This window comes from Acomys minous, assembly GCF_964271855.1.
Source record: "Acomys minous genome assembly, chromosome: 9".
NCBI classification, from domain to species: domain Eukaryota; kingdom Metazoa; phylum Chordata; class Mammalia; order Rodentia; family Muridae; genus Acomys; species Acomys minous.
The window spans coordinates 100,532,360-100,547,068 of record NC_140490.1 but is presented as its reverse complement, the minus strand read 5'-3'; the positions used below and the strand labels follow the sequence as shown (position 1 = coordinate 100,547,068).

Genomic DNA, 14,709 nt, shown 5'->3' with positions numbered 1-14,709 from the left:
GACATAAATATGAAGATTTTTTTGTAAGTATTTTCTGTCGGGTTTTTTTTTTTTTGCTTCTATTTATATCTGTACAATTCATGTTAAGTTCCTATCATTTCAACATAGCTTGTTATAATCAGCAGAAGACTTTGTTAGCCTCATGGTAACTGTAAAGCAAAACCCCATAATAAAGACACAGGCCATAAAAATCAACAACTAAAACACATGATTAGAAAAAATATCATCTCATTGTTTATTTATACTTTTGAGGTTTCTTTTTAGACAGAGTCCCTTGTAGCCTAAGCTGTCCTTGACCACACTGTACAGCCAAATATCTCTTGAAACTATTGATCCTACTACCCCTATTTCCCGAGGGCTAAGCTTGAAAGTATATGTCAGTTTGCCTGGTCGTTAGACATTCTTCACAATGATATTTCTCCTAATCTATAGTATAAAGCTTCAGTGTTTTAAAAAAGGCAGTGAAAGCAAATAGAAAATTATACTCCAATGTCCCTTATAAGTGTAAGTAAGCATCCTTCATGAAGTGCAATGGATTCAGAAGCCCACTGAAATGACTGTTCACTGTGATCATGCGGGATCCATTCCAGAAGCAAGGATGAGTCAATGCATGCAAAGCAAAAGGTGTCGCACATAACATCAGTAGGCTGAATAACAGCTATATGAGTGCTGCCTAAGATGCATCTATTAAATTTCAATAACCGTTTGTGATTAAAAAAAAGCTTAACAGTCTGGTTGCAGGACAAATATAATGAAATACACATACATCAATACTAGAGGTAACTCACTGTGAATGGCCAAAACCTAAAAATTGGGTTGTAATGATTTCATTCCATCACTTTTATCCAAGTTTTAGTGCAGAGATGAAGCAAAGGAAAGAGCAAAAAAATCACTTAAATAATAAAGAAAGAAACGTGGTTGTTCCTGTACACAGAAGACATGATCTTATGTGCAGAAAAGTGTTAGTGATTCCACTACAAATTATTAGAATTAATATATTTAACATGGTTACAAGTTAAAAATACAACATACAGAACCAATATCATTTCTATGCACTAAGAGCAAATGGCTTGAAACAGAAAAATTTTTTAAATCTCCATTTACAGTAACTACTATTCTTATACTACCTAGACATAAATGTAACCAAAGGGATAAAAGATCTTCAGAATGAAAACATCTGTATTATAGCTCATTTTTTGTTGCTATGATAAAACACCATGACCATAGGAACTTGTAGATGGAAGTTCATTTTTGCTTAGGGTACTAGACCAATAAGAGTCTACCATAGCAAGAAGCCACAGGAAGTAGAAAGCTCACATCTTCAGATGCAGGAATATGGTAGAGGCTGTTAATTCCAAAGCCAGGCCCCCAGCAATGTACTTCCTCCAACAAAACTTAACTTTCCAAATCACATCAAACAGTGCTATAAACTTGGTACCAAGTGTTGAAACTCATGAGACTATTAGAGATGTTTTTCATCAAACCTTGACAACCATAAAACACTATAGAACAGAAAAAAAGGCAAACCATGTTAACACTTAAGAAGTCAGTATTGTTTGTTTATCCAAAGTGGTCTCTGTATTAAATACAGTTTATGTCAAAATGTCAATAACCTCCACAATAGAAGAGGACAGAGATTTAATAAATATATACAGATAGGCCCTTGTTCAAAGACTAGTATTTGGGAAATCTCTGTACCTTTCTATAAAGTTTTATTTCAACATAAAATACTTCAAAATTTTAAATATATTCGAAAATGAAAATAGGATTTAAAAACCTGACAGATTTTCCTTATCTTTAAGCATTTTTCCTTAAATCTGAATACAAATCTTGCCTGTATTTTAAAAAGGAAATTGTGTAAAAGTAGAAAATATTTACAAGGGTTGTCAAACCCTTTTATGGCTTTGAAACTAAGTATTGCTTCTGAATAAACAAATATTGAGTCCATGCTTTCTCTTCTCATTTAATTTCATATATACCTTAAAGCTAAAGGGATTATATTTCATCCTCATCACTGCCATAATTTTTCTTGCTTTTGCAAATTCTCATTTTCTTTTTCCATTAATTTGAAATATAAAAATGATGGAAGGCGTCATCAAGGAGGAGAAAGCTATGTTGTTATTCCCTTAAGGGGTAATAACTTTTGACATGAGATAAAAAATTTGCATCTCCAACTCCCGACTCATAGTACCAAGAAGTTCTGTTTAGAGTATATACAATTTTACTACATAATATCCAGACATGTATATACTGATTGCCTTACAAATAAGAACAGGCATATGTCAAAATTTTACTTAGCTATCCACTGGATAAAGTGTGTTAAAAGTGAAATGGGTAGAACACAAATCCTTTTTGGCAGAAGGAAAGAATGCTTCAATCAGATTGCTAAATTAAATACAAAACTAATGTAGATACTATGGGCTTTCAGGTCGTCCACTGTAGCTGAAACAGTAGAGTCCTTGTTTAGTGAGAGATCTTATCTCAAAAACAACATGGGGAATAACAGGAAAACATGTGGTATAAAAATCTAACTACCAAAATCCATGAATAGGTTAGCACACACACACACACACACACACACACACACACACACACACACACACACACACAGAGCACACACAGAACTCTTCTTTATCATTTTTAATCCAGTTAATTTGGAAGAGCTTTTTCTTACCAGATGATTGGAAAATGTAATTGCTATTACTTTTACTATAAAATAATATAACTGACCTTCTCTTGTATGACTATCTGGTCCAAAGAAAGATAGAAATATGGTCTTTCTGTCACAAGTCTCCAGAACTTTCACAAATATTGATAGTATCAAATATCCACATTCATATTTAGTTGTCACTTTAGGAAATAAATTCTATAATTATAACTTAAATTCTCATGATTGGTGCAAGTAGTAGAAACATGTATTCTTGGTGTTGGGAGACCTTTTTTTTTTCTGAATAAGTCAGCTCTCATCTAAGAAGTGACCAAGAAAGGTATAATCTCCTGAGGATGACCACTTCCTTCCTGTACAACTATAGCTCTATGTCCTGAAAGAACAGAGCCAAAGCTCCAGAAAAACAAAAGAAATCCTAGACTAACAATTTTTGGTGGATTATCTCATGCATGTTAGTCACTCTCAGGACATACAGGTGCTTCTGTGTGCTTTGGCTGAATAGGTAGATAGACAGACAGATATAGATAGATAGATAGATAGATAGATAGATAGATAGATAGACAGACAGATGTAGTTATAAATATACATAGACATATAGCCTGTGCAGTAGCTGTATGACAAAGAGAGAATCCTAAGCTTCAGAATAGTTCACTTTTATGAGAACCTTCCAAATTATTCCAGAACCAATCCCAGCAGTTTGCTGACAAGTAGGTCAAATTTCTTCCAAACTTAAAAGAAAACAAAAGGAATAAAACCACAATTTTCAAACTTCTTGAAATGGGGTGTGTGTGAGATTTTTGCTCTGTCTCTTACCAAATGACATATACAAATATAGTTTTGACTGTGTTACAAGGAATTACAATTAAAAGTACCTAGTTCATGTGGTGTCAAGATGCTGTTAACCTTCATGGATTAACAGAAGCAGTGTCATATTCTTGATCTTTCCAACAAAGGACCACTGATACTTATCTCAACAGTCCCGTGGTTAAAATGCCTATTCCAGATCCAGAGAGGTATGGGACTGATCTGGATGATGGGTGTAACTTGTACTTCAAGCCACTGAAAAGGCTAGCATTTTAATTATCCCTTCTGCTTAACCACCCAGAGAGCTATAGTGTTGGCGTGAGAAGAAGCCATGGATGTGCGGTGTTCAATTCTACTTTAGGAAGGAGGAAGGTCATAACTGCTAAGATTTTGCAGTGTTCTTTGAACTGGGAGAGCAGAGAATTTCAAGGAAATTATTTAAAATGTAAAATAAATGAAGCTGTTGACTAATCTGTAATATTCAATATGTGTCGTATTTAAATATATGATAAAATAATCTTCACACTTTAGAGTAACATTGCCTTTGTTATTAAACATGATTAGGGGTAAAGTAAAACTATTTATTATTAAAAATAGCTCAAAACAAACATATGTGTCTAGTAAAATTCCTAGAAGAAAATATTTCTAAATGTTCGTTCAACTGAAATTGAGAGAGAGAAAGAACACAAGTAGCCTATCGGATGTAATGAAGGCATGAAATATGAAGGCTGCAAAAGTTGTTCTGCAGTAGAGTGCTTGCTGCTCTTGCAGTGCACTCGAGCTCATTTTCCATCACCTGACTGCTCATACTCACAACTGCTTATAACTCCAGTTCCAAGCGATCTGACCCTTCGTCTTGTCTCTTCATGTACCCTAGAAGGTGAACACATATACTCAAGTAAAAACAGCTTTCAAAACCATTTAAATAACATAAACTGTGATGATATTTAGCTAAGGAGCAATCAAGCTAAAAATACAGGAATTAACTATATTCAGACTGAGACTGAAATGTAAGATCAACTTGAGATCAACAATGGCCCTTTTCTTCTTCTGCTCTTCTTCTTTGTCTTCTCTTCTGAGTAGAATGCTGGACTATGTTTCCACTTAGCGGTTTTCTCTTTTAGACCTAGTTTAAACATTTCTAACCTTGGCATAATAGCATGGCTCTGGGCTTCTAGATTCATCTTAATATTTCAATAAGCTGAATTCCATAAACTTATCCTTACCCAACTCTCCATTAGCAGTTTTAGCAATAAAGCTAATAATATTCAATATAGAGTCAGAAGATTCCGCCTTGATATAATTTTGTAGTCAAAATGATATCTAATTACTTTTGGTGATGTTTTTAAAATTTAGCCGTACTTCAGACAGAGACAGTCATGGAAACAATGGGTCTCTAACACAGCCCCAACTGCCCAAGTGATTACTATGACCATAGAGCATGGCAGTTCAAAATGCTTGTCAGCTAAGGTGATAACTGTTCCTGCTCTAGTTGGTGGGAAGACCTGAAAGAGCAAAGCCTAAAACAGAGGAAGAGTAAAGTCTTATGCAACAGCCAGCTTTATTTGGAATATCAGATAACTTGTACTCCGGGGGTTAAGAAGATCGCTCAACTAAAGTCCTCAGGAATTTAAGCTGTATATAATCATAAAGACAAGCAGCACATGAAAAAACATATTTCCCACAGAGGCATTCATACAAATAATAGACTGCTGTAGTGAATACTCCATAGGCATGTAAGGTCACTCCTATCCCCTACCCATGGGAAGGGCACAAAAGCACATTTCAAGAACAAGTCTATCATTTTTTTTTCCCAAAGAAACTGAGGGCACAAGGCTCTTGTTTTCTTGGAGCTATCTCACAAGCATTCAGAATTTCACTAGTATGAGTCCAGTCATGGGTCATGTTCTGACAAGTATTTAACTCAAAGCTCCATGATTTGGGATGGGAACAAATTTGATGCTAGAGTGCCCAGAATTAATATTGATCATGAAATTTCATATTATCTAATTTTTAAAATTTAAAAAATCTCAATATTCTAAGATATTTTTCAAATTTTAAAAATTAGATGATATGAAATTTCATGAGCATGCAAGAACAGATAGGACAGAAAATTAACATGGGTATTCTTTTTTATTATTGTTTTATGGTCCCTATTTGAAATGATGGGTTTCCTTGTGGCTTTTATATATACTTTTTTTTTCTTTTTCTGTACCCTGCTGTGTAACAGTTTCCTCCATGGTTAAAGCAGGAAGACTCCTTAAGGAGGAAAGTAACCAACTCAAAATACCTCCAGGAAATCCCTGAAACTGACCAGATTTACTGTGCTCTTTGTTCCCAAGTTTAAAAATGCCAAGTTGGAGAGAATACTTTCAGACCAGATTACCTACCTGGAAAAAGAAGATACCATCAGAATTTCCTGGAAAAGGTTTAGACCAGCATCACTTGAAAAAGACTCTCCCATCTGCTGAGCTGCCTGCTTTCTGTGCAGTGTGCTCTAGGTTTTATGAGTTTTGTGAGCAGTCATTCATGCTGTGATGAATTTTGGTGATACAGCTGAGTTTGAGTCATTTGTCTCCTGTAAACAACCCCAATAGAACTCTCTGGATCATCAAATTGATCTTTGCTGATATCTGACTATCATCTGTCATGGGTTCCCTACAGTGGGTATACTTTGTGTCCCTGAGAAAAGCCTTGTTGTATAACATCCCCTTCTGTCAGCTCGCCTGTCTTGTTCTCCTATGCACAATCTTGTGGTCTTCATTGTCCTTGGTAACCCCCTTTGTGCTTTTGTGTTTCATGATATGAGTTTCCCCCCTTATAATCTTGTAATAATTATTATAGTTGTTTATTTAGCTGGGGAAAACAAACAGAAAGTGGGGCCTTCCCAGGCAAGCATTTTATCTCTGGTCTACAACCTCAAGCAGGTCTGATAGATTTCTTGTGTCATCAGCAAGAAGCTAACTTTGTGCATTAAAGAATAAACATACCTCTTACTACACAGGCATGGCTCCATACACACATATGAGAAGATAAAAATAAAGAGTAATGGTGTGGTGATTTAAATGAGATTGACACTCATGGTTTTTTGTATTTGCATACTTGGGGCCCCAGTTGGTTAAACAAGCGGGGAAGGATGAGAAGATATGGCCGTGTGAGAGGAGGTATTTCACTGGGTGCTGGCTTTGAGTTTTTATAAGTCTGTACAATCCCCTCCCCTTCTCTGCAACTTGTGGTTAGGTCTCAAGACATAGGCTCTCAGCTTCTGCTCTGTCTTGTGTCTGCCTACCTGCTGCCGTGTCCCCTTCCATGATGGTCACAGATTCATTCTCTAAAACTGTAAGCTCCCGATAGACTCTCTTTCTCCTGAAAATTGCCTGGATCACAGTGTCTCATTACAGCACCAGAAAAATATCGCAGATGGTACACTGCACTGACACAAGCGTTTGACGTATTTTCACAAGTATCTTAACAACATGTACATATGAAGACGTAAAGTCATAACATTTGAAGTCTGTGTGTCCCTCTTATCAATACTTGTCTGGCCTTATTGACTTTTCTTGCCTTATGTGTGTATCTTTTTCAGAGTAGTATCTTCTGCTTGCTCTGAGACTCTTTCTAAGACAAATTCAGCTCACATGGCAGTCCCTGACTTTCCTGTTATTTTCTGAACTCATTGGTCATGACAAACAGTGCCTGCTGTATGATCAGTGATGTTTCAGTCTCCATCCATACCTAGTCGTTTCTCTTAAGCTAAAGCCCAAACCAAATACAATGAACATAGTAGAAGACTTGTAAGATTCTTATTAGCTATTCTTTTTGGAAATTTCACTTTGATCTTGAGTAGATCACCTGTAGTTTTCTTACACGGTCAATGCTCCTTTAAGATATCCCAACTCTTCACCTTTACTGGAGTTCTCTAATTGGCACTGGCCACTGCCCATTTGTTGAAGACTAGTGGTCTGTACTCTTGCAATATATCCTAGCAAGGATACCCTTAAGATCTTTGGTCTAACCATTAGTGTCAATTTGCTACACTTAAAATGTACATTTTTCTTTTCTTACTTGTGCTCAACAACAGTGCATCTGCTCCTAGAGCTCTGGTATGCATGTGTCCAATCAAGCTCCCCAAAGTACCCTGAAGCTTCTGCTTCCCTTTTTGCATGTTTGTTTTCCAAAGGAACAATTGACCGTGCCAGCTGTAACTATCCTATGATCATGAGCATCATTATTGCATATGGTGGGATTCTACTAAGCTGTTGCTGCCAGCGGCACACTGTGTTGATATCTTAATCCTTGTGATTCTTGAAAGCAAAGATTCCAATTTAATTTATTATTTAAAACTAGCTTTATGTCTTTAACAAAAATCACCTTTGTTTCCCATTTAAGTTTTTTTTTTTAATTTAATAAGCTTTTAATTTTCTAAAACTGCTAGAAACTTGATTAGGCTTGTGTTGCTTAAAGAAAAGACTTCAGATAATGACTCCAGACCATTTAGTGATATAAATTAAAGAACTACCCAATTAGAGAGACAAAGATTAACTAATTAGAAAAGTATGGGAAGCATGTGGGAATTCTGTGAGCTTTTAATTAACTGGAACAAAAATATTCATATTTTTTCATTTCTGAATGTTAAAATAGAGTACAAATATGACTTGGTCATAATCAATCAAAAGAGAATTTACTTAATCAGTGCTAGCTTTTATCAGGGCAGTAGGTTTGTACAATTATTCCAAAATGATTTCTTTATAACCACTCCTATCTATTAGTCTACTGTAGAATTGATTTTTCTCAGTGTAATATAGCCTCAAACTGCTCTTGGAACTGCATAGGATAACTCCTAAAACAGTTTACAATGAAAGTCTTGCTGAGCCAATAGGCAACATTTATAATACATAGACGCGTATATAACATTTGAGTAACCGTTGATTAAAACAGCCTTGAATTTCCAACACATTTTCCTAGGACTGTTAATGGCTGAAATCAGATTTTCCAAAATATATGCTTTTATGAAAACAATAATGATACCTCCTTGCTAAAACTGTAATAATAAATGCCACAGTGTTGGTTGTTCTATAGTCTTATGAATATCTCAATAATCATAATCACCACAAAAGTTCTTATCTCTGTATCACACTGATGCCTCCAATGGAATCAATACTTATTTTTTGCCTTTATTCAAATGCTGAGACATTTATTCTTATGATAAGAGAATAATAATAGTAACATAATAAATAAGCAGGGTCAGAGTTATGTTATGCTAATGAGATAGGAAATTGTGATTGCAATTAAGTACATAAAATATATGCATAGAATACTATAAAATGTGCATAACAGAGTTAAATAATGAAAATAAGTTCTAATGCTCTATAGCATAGTAGGCTGACTATAGTTTACAATTACTACGTATTTTGTGAAAATTTATTAGAGTTTAAAGACTTTGAATAAAACATATAATAAGGAGATGGAAATGCTCATTGTTCAGACTTGATTATGGCATATTGCATACATCATCAAACAGCTACACTATATTGCATAAACATGTTTAAGTATTATGTGTTAGTTTAAAAGAGAAAAAAGAATGTTCACACAAATATGCAGCCATACATAACTATTTATTCTAGCATTTTGCATAATAGATACAAATATTTATTTAATTACATTTTAAGAATTTAAAAATAATTAGTATTTGCTCAATATAATATACAGCACTGCAATGAATGTACTGTTTCTTCATTGAGTATACAAACTGGGAATACTATAATGTAAAATAAAAGATCATAAGTGAAAAATTAACAATTTTTTAATATACATAGGCAGCACAGTCTTCTTGTGGGTCTCACAATATGGGGAGTAGGGACTACTTCTGACATGGTCTTGGGCCTCCTAATGTTGTTCACTTTCACCCTGACAGAGTGGCCTTGCCAGGCCACAGAGGAAGAAGTTACAGGTACTACAGAGAACGCTGAATAAGCTGAGGTTAGGTGTTAGGGGAGGAGGGCTCCCCTTTCTAAGGACTAGGGGAAGGAAGGAAAGAGGGAGGGGAACGGAGGGAGCTACAATCGGGATGTAAAGAATTCAAACTGCAGAATAAGCAGGTAACTTATATTGCCAGTCCCACTACATGAGAATAGCTCTTATACTGGCTGAGATACGAAGGTCTATGCATGGACGAGGCTTCACGTTGGTCACAGATTCTCTGTGACTTATAAATAGAGGCTATTCTTAGTCTGTCATGAAGGAAGATTTGCAGATGTCTTACTTCTGCTCATGTAATGAGCAGCCTTAATTGTTCTGTGCATCCTGCGCACCTCATAAAATCAATGTTAGAACTGTATAGTACTTGTGAGAAATCAATTTGTTCATTAAACAGTTGGCCTTAAAAGCTAGAATTTTAATATGTCAGTAAAAGTTGTCAAACCTGATAAAGTGTACTGTGATATGAATTCGTCAACAGGTAGGTTATTCAATCGCTCAGGACATCTTAAAACTGAATTTATAGGGATTGGGGAGATTGCTCAGTGGTGAGGAGCACTTGCTGACACATGTCAGCTCACAACTGCCTGTAACTCCAGTTTCAAGGTATATGACAGCCTATTCCTACCTCCACATGTACATGTGCAAACATCGTATACACACACACCTATAGGCAAAACAGTGATACATTTGAAATAACAAATAATAAAATAAATATTTGCTCTAAAAATTCCAAATTGTGTATCTAACGATACAATCGATTATCAGGTATCCTGTTATGTTCTTTGCTTTCTGAAAGTCAATATCAGATTTTATTTTGCTTAATGGCATGCTATATTGGATCCTGGAAGATGTTGAATAATCTGTTCTTAAAAATGATACCTAAAAGCTCTTGTCCCTTCTGTTATCCAGAGTGAAACCACTGACTCATTAATGTACAGTGACCTTACAACAACAGGGATGCATCAGCTGCCCGTGATAATGCTGATCTTGGCAGAGAATTGCATTTTCAAGCACGATTCCACCACTATATTAAAACTAGAGATTTCACTTTATGTTATATTTTACATACTATGCAGTGAATACCACAGAATATGGACTATCTCTGTGATGATATAGGAAGTATACTGAGGTCCTCCCTTGCCCTGGGAGGGTCATTGGCCAGCAGCCCAGAAGAACAAAGGGAACAGAATCTCTGAATTGGGTTCTTATCAACGTCAGAGAAACAGCTCCTTTTATAGTTTCAGGGCTGAGATATACAAAAGCTCTCAGGGTTACAGGTGGGAAGGACTGATTGGTCATCGCTCAGTACCTAATTACATGGAGAGGAATGGTTGCTTGGTAAGAATGTCGTATCTAATTATCACAGGGGCAAGCAAAGGAGCAGGGTTCATGTGTTGAATCTCTTGTGCATGGTCTGCACAAGACTCTGAATACAGTCCGTCATCTGTGCCTAGAAAAGCTTCCCGGATAAGAAGAAGCACCAATGAGAAAGGGACCTTCTATTTTGCACATAACTCAGAAAGCTATTCGGACACTGTAGGCTAAAGTCTTAATAGCAGGGCCTTCCAACAGTATGCCTTACTGTTTTTTTTTTTCTTCTTAGTTTTAGTCAGATTATACACAATATTAACTATTTCAACTTAATTTTGTTGTTGTTTCTTTCTTTTGAGACACTGTTTTGATATGCAGTCTTGGTTTGCTTGGCACACACTGTGTGGTTTAAGCTGCCCTCAAACTACAGTAGTCCTCTGCCTTAGCCTACTGGATGTGGGGTTTACTTTCTTACATGTCATACACAATGTCTGGCACTATCACCTTGCATGCAGAACAATAAAGTTCTCTGGAGTTACAAAGCTATGAATGATATCAGCCTATCAAGACTCTGCCTATTGCTTCTTCCCAGGTTCTTTTCAGCACAGCTTTAATGTGAGCCTGAATCCTGTTTCCCACTGTTACTAATGATCTGGTTTTTCAGTTCCACTAATTTCACAGAAGAAAACTAAAACAAACTTTGTAAACATATTTTTATTGATTATTTGGGAATTTCACATAATGCATTCTGACAACACTTACTGCCCAATCCTTCCGGTTTTGCCACTCCACACATTTGTGCCCCCATGCCAAAGATTTAAAAAACAAGACAACATCAAGAAAAAGTTCAATTTGTGTTTTTCATATAGTCAATGGTGCATGGTTAAACTTCTAGCAGACAGAAAAGCGATCCTTCCCCAACCTCCAATCTTCTCAGTAGCCCTCTATTGTGGAGAGCTACACTTCAGAAATCTTATCCCAATTTTTAGGAGTTATCTTTCATGACTTTCCTGTCTAGATTTCTACTTTATATATGGCAGTGTTGAGAGTGTGTGTCATAGAAGCCGTCTTTGTCTCTTTCTCAACCTGTGAGTCTGAAGCCATCTATACCACTAGAAGAAGCTTCCTTGTCCTTTACAGTCGGCAGGAGCACACATCCTGGACTTCCACATGGTATCTGGTGACAGCAAGGGCCACAGAAGTACACCTGCCCTCCAGTTTCATCATGGTCTCTGCTGGCAACACCAGCCACGATGGCAGCCCAGCCCACAGACATCAATACGGCTCTAAGTGGCATCACAGACGATGGATATCCACATGGCTTTCACTGGGAGGGGGACATCAATGTGGCCCCAGCTACAGCAGGACCATGGACACAGACATGGACTCCAGCAGCAGCACAGAACACAGACATTAATGTGGCCTCAGGTGGCAACACTGCTCATATCTGCATAGCCTTTGGTGGTAACATGGGCCATACAGACCATATACGCTGCAACAGAAAGATGCACCCAGGCACGGCCTATAGACATCAACATGTCCTCAGATGGCAATATAGGCCATGCTCATCAGTGTGTTCTCTGGTGGGAGATCAGGCCTTGGCCATCAACATGGTTCAACCTCTCTCCACAGAGTAAGCAATGATTAGTCCCTCCATCCTTCTCGGTCCTCTATCACCAATTTGCTAGTTGCAGTAGCTTTGGAAACTGCAATGCATCACTTGGTATATTTTCCCCACATACCTCTACATGCGAATACCCATTGCCACAGGCCATTGGTCGGGCTCAAGGCCTCTGGTTCCTGAAGCTCCATAAATACAGGACCATGGCAGGGACTTCTTCATGGACACCCGTGCTTCTGGTTCTCATCTTCAGTGGCAAAGATGAGGTCCCAGCACTGGTTCCGTAGCAACTGCTCTTCCTTGCTGTCCAGAAGCTAGAAGATGGAGTAGGTTTTGGGACTGGCCGACTGAATCTGGGCCTGGGTATTTGATGAGGCCACCCTGAGGCAGCTGCTCCTCATGTGAAACAACCTTTTTAATGAGCCGCAATTCCTACCAACGTGGTTTTCAAATACTATTCTTCACTCATAAGCTCAAATACAGAAACATTTGTGGTGTGTGATTTTAGATGGTGCATGAATATCACTCACTATTATTGGTCCCTTCCCTTTTGCCTTTATGTTCCTGAAAACGGAAAGTGTTAGGATTCCATAGTCAACAAAAGTCTACTTATTATTTTTTGTTATATGCACACACATACATTTGTGGAGAAGGTGAACTGGAGTGCGTCACCTGGGTTTAAATAATTATTTTTAAAACATTTCTCTTTTGTGATCAGTATCTATTTTTTCTTAACTGTACAGTGTGTTTATTTTAACCAAGCAGTGTGTTCAAAGCAGACTGCCAAGCCAAGACTTGAAAAGACCCCCACAGGATCAGGCATAACTCACGATGAGTGTATTGAATGACAAAAGCAAGTCACAGCAGGATAATTTTAGCTTCACATTTTCTAACCCTCTAACCTTTCATAGAAAGTTAAACAGTTTAAAATATTTTTAAAATTGTCTAGGAATATAAATACCTACACAGGGAATTTCAAATGGTTAAAACAAACAAAACCAGAAAGTCTTTTTATTTCTTCTTGTAAGACATTATAGTATGGAATGAAAAGGAAGCAGTAACATTTTAAATATAATTTTAGTAAAGAGTAGTTTCTTTAAATATCCCCCACTGCCTTTTTCCTGTTATAGGAGACATGAGAATGAGTAATCGATAAATTTGTCTTTTATCTCTCAAACTCCACATAGAGATGAGTTAAAGTCAGTTCTTCATATTGTCCTTTAATATATACAGATATCTTTGTCCTTTATTAGACATGTAGCCATAGGGAATGCTGATGCCTCACTCTTCATGTCTCCAATGCCGTGTCTATAGGAGGACTTCTCTTATTCAGAGTAAGACAATTAGTTCTTGTGAAACACCTTGAAGACTGTCTGGTTTAGTTCGGTTGAGTACACACAGGTTAAACTCATTTTGTAATTTCATTTATTTCTTGTAATTTCCTAAGTGCAAGTTGTGCTTGTCTAGAAAATCATCATAAGTACTGATGACTTTTCAGGCTTCCTTATAATATTACAATGTAGACTGAGTTTGAAAATTGTCACTACCTGCTTGGACAAGTATGGGGTGATTGTTGGCTTCATCACCAAAATACTTTTGTATATATAAGAATGTTCAGTAACTGTGTCCATTAGTAGCACAACACATTATAGTCTCAAATGTGGTACTGAGGCAGACATACAGAGGATGCTTTGTTCACCAAGATGTGTCCTTTGGACTATGGTTGTGAAGTTCAGAGAGAAGGGAAGCTCATTTGTCCTTCACACAAGATATCACATTGAGCACTAAGGTTTTGTGAACTCACTGCTACCATGTTTATACTTAATTATAAATTACACATACACACATATACTGTGCTTGATATGAACGTGAAATATTAATGGATTTATTATATTAATATAATTAATAACTTGAACTCAAATGGGCTCTTTTATTTATTTATTTTTTCCGAGACAGGATTTCTCTGTGTAGTATTGGTTGTCCTGGACTTCCTTTTACAGACGAGGCTGGCCTTGAACTCACAGATGTCCTCCTATCTCTGCCTCTCTAATTGCTGGGGTTCCAGGAGTGTGCCACCATGCCCAGCTGAGCTCTTTTATTTATTTATTTTTATTACTTAGAGAACTTTATATGTGGGTAATATGTTTACATATTTTTCTCTTTTCTGTCTCTCCTGTAATTCACCTCGTGCCCCTCACATTCCCTTTCAAATTCATGAGTACTATTGTATTACATAAATATGCATGTGTGTGTGTATGTGTGTGTATGTGTGTGTTTATGAATGTGTGTCTGTGGTATGAACGTACAAGAAGCCTGCTGAATTCTT

At 36.8% G+C, this 14,709-nt stretch overlaps 1 protein-coding gene across 1 annotated transcript in view; it reads left to right on the top strand.

The window, feature by feature from the left end:
- LOC311604348 (uncharacterized protein) overlaps positions 1 to 14,709 on the top strand; it is a 349,080-nt gene that overhangs the window by 130,419 nt on the left and 203,952 nt on the right. The gene's annotated exons all lie outside the window — the stretch shown is intronic.